This window comes from Pseudopipra pipra, chromosome 15 (genome assembly GCF_036250125.1).
Source record: "Pseudopipra pipra isolate bDixPip1 chromosome 15, bDixPip1.hap1, whole genome shotgun sequence".
NCBI lineage: Eukaryota > Metazoa > Chordata > Aves > Passeriformes > Pipridae > Pseudopipra > Pseudopipra pipra.
The window spans coordinates 2,504,315-2,510,137 of NC_087563.1; the positions used below are offsets into that span (position 1 = coordinate 2,504,315).

General features: G+C 63.2%; 1 long non-coding RNA gene across 1 annotated transcript; it reads left to right on the plus strand.

Annotated features, from left to right (window-relative positions):
- The first annotated feature begins 4,264 nt into the window (after positions 1-4,264).
- On the plus strand, positions 4,265-5,411 carry LOC135422362 (uncharacterized). The gene is made up of 2 exons (XR_010434452.1): positions 4,265-4,318; positions 5,047-5,411. It is a non-coding gene; the product is annotated as an uncharacterized LOC135422362 (long non-coding RNA).
- The last annotated feature ends 412 nt before the right edge of the window (positions 5,412-5,823 follow it).

A 5,823-nucleotide genomic window follows, 5' to 3' on the forward strand; every position in this document is an offset into this window, starting at 1 on the left:
GTGCAGGTCATCTGCGTGGGCAAAGGCTTCAGCTCCCTCTGCAGTGGGCACTGTAATAACAGCCTCAGGATAAGAGGGATAAAGATAGCCCCCAGTGCTGCCTCCCACTCTCCGGTCTGTGGGGAAGCGGCGCCTCACCCCCCCAGCCCAGGTGGTTATTTTTAGGCTGTCACCTCCTTGCTTCTCTCGTGGGTGGCTTTCATAAATAGCCAGGGCCTCAGAGCGGCTCCAGTGCCAGGCAGGAGCTGTGCCTGGCATATCTGGGAAAGACCCTGCTCACCCCACCTGCTCCATTGCCATCAGCCTCCTCTTCCTCAGGGCATGGGCAGCAGGGACAGAGACTGATCCCAGTGCCACCCCTCCCTGCCAGCCCCCGGGACTTGGGCACAGCTCCCCCCGAGCCTCTGCTCACCTGGGTGCTCCCCATCCCTCCACCTGGAGCACCCCATCCTCTGGCTCCTGCCCCAACACCTTCCCCAGCCCTGATCCCCATCCCCCCCAAACACTATACCCGTGTGCTCCAGCTCCTCACAGGGTTGCAGCCCTAGCTCACCTGCAGCATCCTTAGGACCCCCTGATCTCCCTCACCCTCTTCTCCCCCGTATTTTAGCAGCCAGACCTGCCCACGTGCCCCTTCCCTGCCCCGCAGGGCTGTTCCCGGGGCCGGCTCTCGGTGGCCGGGAGCGCTGCAGAGTGGCGGCCGCGGCGCCGTAATTAGCCAGGTACAGCAGGAACACACTTGCAGCCTGACAGCTCTTCTGGAGTCGAATGGGAGCCAATTAATCTAATTAAAGAGGCCGCTGGCTCGTTATCCCTGCACAGTTCACGGGGCTACACAGGCACCCCGTCCTTGCCGTGCCCCTGCCCAGGAGCTGCTCGGGTGGGCACTGACAGGACGGGCAGGACTCGCTCCATCCGCGGGTCCGGGGTGCCCAGGGCACAGCCCTGCGGGGAACAAGGGGGCACAAAAGGTGGGTGGGGTGACTGTGCCCTGTTCGCGGGACAGCCGGAGGTGCCGGCGGGCGGCGGGGGGATGGTGGTACCCGTGGGAGCGGGACGCAAGGCGATGCCCCCCGAGGATGCCGCGGGTCTGTGTGACGCGGTGCCAGCCGTGCCGGCAGCCCCGGGGCCTGGCACCGCGCCCCGGCCCGGCGAGGATGAGCAGGTCCTGCCGGGCGGCTCGGCAGCATCCTGCAAGCTAATTACGAGGCAGGCCGAGGAGGAGGTCTGTCTGCACAGGTGTCTGTCAGCAGGGCGCTGGCACTCACGCCGCCTAATTAGACACCCTGCCAGCCCTTAATGAGAACAAATGAGAGGCCAGCCAGTGCGGGGCTGGGCCGCGCCCCCCGGATCCTGTCCCACGTGCCGGCTCTGGCCCGGTGCCCTCGGAGATCTGGTGGCTGCTGTCACTGGGACACGTGGGGGTGGCTGCAGCAGCTCGACCCCCAGTGCCAGGGAGCCCTGTCCCAGCCCCAGTCCCACTGTGCCCCCCTGCAGCAGCCCCATTCCCATCCCCTTGCTCCTTCTCTTAGTCCTTTTGAGAGCTGGGTCTTGATGCTCCATCTAAAGCAAGGTCCTGCCCTGCCCTGCCATCCCCCCTGTGGCCCATCCCCTTGCAGGCAGGACCATGATTCCAAGTGGATCTCTTGATTTTCCAGCTGTCGTCTCACCGGCTCGACAGCTGCCAGTGTCCCCTGGGGCATCCTGTGGCATGTGGATTGCCACCTCCGTGCCCTCACCCTGGCAGCACCCCTCCAGCTCCACCACGGGACCCAAAAGCACTTGTTCTCCTCAGGATTCCTGCTGTGGCTTTTCCATGTCTCCCTGTAATCTGAAGGCAAACAGAGCAGGGTCCTCGGCTGAGCACATCCCTGAGCCCCTGGGCACAGGCAGGCTCCTTGCTGGAGCAGGAAGCCAGATGGACATGGTCGTTAGGACAAGTTGGGGAGCACCAGGTGTGCTCCAAAAATCTCAGTGAGGCCTGAGGAGGGGCTGCAGGAGAAGACCACAGGACACATCCCTCCAGAGAGGGATGTTTAACCCCCCCAGTCAAGCCTGGAGGCTGCAACAGGGCTGAGCAAGCTGGAAACACAGTGCAGAGGCAGAATGATGGATGAGGATGGGACTGCTGGGAGAAAGCACTGGAGCCATCCCAGCCCTGGTTATGGACTCCCTCTGCAAGTCAATTCCTGGAAGTGTCCAAGGCCAGGCTGGATGGGACTTGGGGCAACCTGGTCTAGTGGAAGGTGCCCCTGCCCAAGGCAGGAGGTGGAAGGAGATGAGCTTTGAGGTCCCTTCCCACCTCTGATTCCAGGGTTCTGTGACTTACACCCCAGTGGGCACCAGGGCATCGCGGCCCGTGTGTGCCCAGGCTGGGAAGTGGGAAGGGAGCCCAGGAGGGGTGGGAGCCCCACAGAGCACGTGGGCTCTGCAGCAGCCCTATAAATAACCACACCCACACACCGGGATGCACACGCTGGGGGGGAGTGGTTCGTGCCTCTCTGGTGGGCAGGGGGGAGACATGGGATGAGACCAAGCACAGGGAGATGCTGTGCAGGGATTAGGAAAAGTCACCTGCCCAAGGAGCAATGAGGAGGAGGAAGGCAGCTCCCTGGGGAGCCAGGAGTGCTGTTGGCTCTGTGGGGCACAGGCAGAGTTGTGGTGGCCCTGGAACTCCCCCCGGCAGGAGGGTGTCTGAGGCAACACCCCTGTCTGGAGGGGACAATATGGCCCGAGGAGACATGCACAGCCCCACTGAGCACACACACACACGTGCTCTCCACCCCCCATGTGAGTGCACACACACATCTCCATCCCTGCCTGCCAACCCCCCTGCACCCCTGTGTTCACCCCACACCCCTTTGTGTCCCCCTGGGCAGTCACACCTCTATTCCACCGTGCCTCCATCCCTCGTGCCACCTCTTAGCCCTTGTGCACCTCTGTGTGAGCCCCTCTCCCTCCTCCCCACGTGCACATCCACGTGGAAAATCACGCCCACGGAAAATGACCCCCAAGGAAAATCACCCCCACAGCGCCCTAGCCTGGCAGCCCGGGTCCCTGGGGTCCCTGGGGTCCCTGGGGTCCTGCCTCCTGACGGCTGGGCACGGCTGATGCCACCGCAGCTCTGCCAGCCTGGCCCATCCCTGCAGGCTCGGGAAGGTTTAAGGGAAGGGCGGGGCCGTGCCCGAGGCCAGGGCCGGCCCCCGAGCCAGGCAGGGGGTGGGATTTGCCGGAGTGCCGGGGCACTTTCCCTGCGGTTCTGCTCCGGCCTCTCATTTTCATGGCGGGGGGATGAGTGGTTGATGGGCAGGTTGGTATCGCTGGCTCAACCCCCTCTGCTCCTCCACCCACGCTCTCCGGCCTCCCAGCTCGCCCACAGGTGGAGGTGGACATGGAGCAAGGGCTTTGCTGTGGATTTCCAAGCCTTTTGGGCGGGCATAGGCCACCAGCGGTCCCAGCTCCATCCATCAGACACAGCCCTGCTGCTCCCACAGCACTGGCAGGCTGTGCCATGGCTGTGCCATGGCTGTGCCGGGCATCCCGTGGCACTGGCTGCACTGGGAACGGGTGGAGGCAGTTGGGGACTGGGATGCTGCAGCCAGGTGGGTCCCCACCAGCTGGACACCAACCAGATGCCAGGGAGCCAGGAGAGCTGGGCAGAGGTGTGGGGTAGGCAGCCTCAGCACCCCATCAGCCCTCTTCCAGGGAAGCTGGGCCCTGGCCTGCAGGGATGATGGAGCAGATGATGCTCCTGGTCTGAGGCGAAAGGCAAAGAAGAGTTGCCATGGAGACCAACTATGTCATTTTAAGGAGGCACGGAGGCATTCACACCCATCCCTCCCAGATGAAGCCCTGCGGCGGGAGGTGAGGGCAGCGGGGGGCAGGGGGGTGACCAGCACCCCCTCAAGTCCCAGGTGGGTCGGCTGGTCCCCGGTGGTGTCACCTCACATGGGACCCGGCAGCAAGGCTGCAGGCAGGGCTGCCTGCCCAGGGCGTGCCCCGGGGCGGGCCTCCCTCGGGGACAGCTGGGAGCAACTGGTGGCACGGGGGCAGAGTGATGCTGCTGCCAGCCTGGCCTGGGCAGGGGATGGGGAACAGCCTGCAAGGAGCAGAGGTGCCCCCAAAATTTTTCTGGGGTTGCCCCTTGTGCTGGGGAGAGGTGCTGACCGAGGAGCTGGGGTGAGGTTCAAGGTGAAGGCAGTAATATCTTGGATTTTTTGATAATTTCAATTGTAATTTAAATGAAGCTTTCTGTATTAGCAGCCCCCCCCTTTTCCTGTGACCTGCAGAAGAGCTGCTGTTCAGCCTCTCGGTGCCTGTGAGTAGCTGCTGGAATCCCCTCTACATTCCCATGGCCCCACCGGAGGGAGGAATTATCCAGGGTGGGGTTGGATGTAGCAGCACTTCCAACTGGATAAACCAGCCTCAAACATAAAGGCAAAGAGGGGCTGCAAGATGACCCCCCACACACACTCCCCTCGCCCAGGAGGGGGTTTGGGTGTGCTCTGGTCCCCGCGGGCAGCCCCAGGGCCAGGGCTCGCTGCTCCTGGGGTGTTTGCTGTCCCTCCCCGTGGCCAGCTGTCCCCTGGTCCTTCGGGGGTCCCCCCAGCCCGAGGCTGAGCAGCTCCGTGATGCTCCAGCTCTCCCCGGGGCTGTCACAGTCCCCATGGGGCTGGAAGGAAACCGGCAGAGCTGCACCGGGAAGTGGATGCCTGGGAGGATTCCGGGTCCAAGGGTCACCCTGGGGGCCAGGGGGCTTCAGCCACGGTGGGGACACAGCACAGGACGTGGCCAAGCCTGGGACCTGCAAACAGGACCGATGCCGTGGTGGGCTGCGGGGAGGGCGGGTGGCTGGCACAGCGCAGAGGGAGGTGCTGGCACTGTCACAGTGCCAGGGCTGTGCAGACAGGGATTGGGGACACGCTGCCATGGATGCTGGCCCAGAGCAAGGGGACACAAACCTTGAGCTGTGGGTTGCACACGGTGTGAGGGGGGTGTGTGCAGTGCAGGGAGGTGTGAGCCGTGCAGTGCTTTACACCACACCAGGTGTGTGGTTGCCCGGACTCGGCGAGAGAAGCACAGACTGCAGTGGAAAGGGATGGCACAGAGCAAGATTCAAGCATGGGCAGCCCAGGGATCCCTGGCTGGATCCAAACGGGCTCCCAAAACCTCCGTGAGCTCTTCCCCCTCGGCAGTGGCATCACCCAGCTGCCAGAGCCTGGCACGCGCCCGCAGCCGCCCAGCCGGGCGGGAGCATCTCCTCCTGCCATGCCTGCCAAGACTCCCACTCCCAAGACTGTACGACAGGAGAAAAGGGAACAGAAATTCACGTTTTCACATTTAGCTTCCTTTGTACTCAGCTAATTAGCGCCTGAGTCTGGTGATGTCATTAAAGCAGCGCTAAGTCTTTATTGGGGTAATTTAATTTTCCCTTTCATATCAGGATGATTTCCTTTGTTGGGGTAGGTGCTGGGGAGGGGGAAGGGCCCGTGCAGACAATTGCTATTGTCAGGATAAATAATTCCCCAGTGGATTGACAAGGGGGGAGGTGGCTGGGGGGCTGGGAGCTGTCACTCACCCGGGTGGCAGCAGGAGCTGGCCAGACCCCGGGAAGTGCGTGCCTTGGGTGCCTCTCCTTGTGCTGGGTGGGCTTCCCAGCCAGCAAGGCACCTGCCTTGGCCCCCTTCCAACCACGGAAACTGCAGCTGCCTTGACATTCAGGAGGTGGGTGGGTAAAGCCAGGGGTCTCCCATGTAACTCCCGCCCTTCTCCTGCCCCAACACCGTCCCTGGTGCCAGCGGGAGCGGGGAAGTGGATTGCACC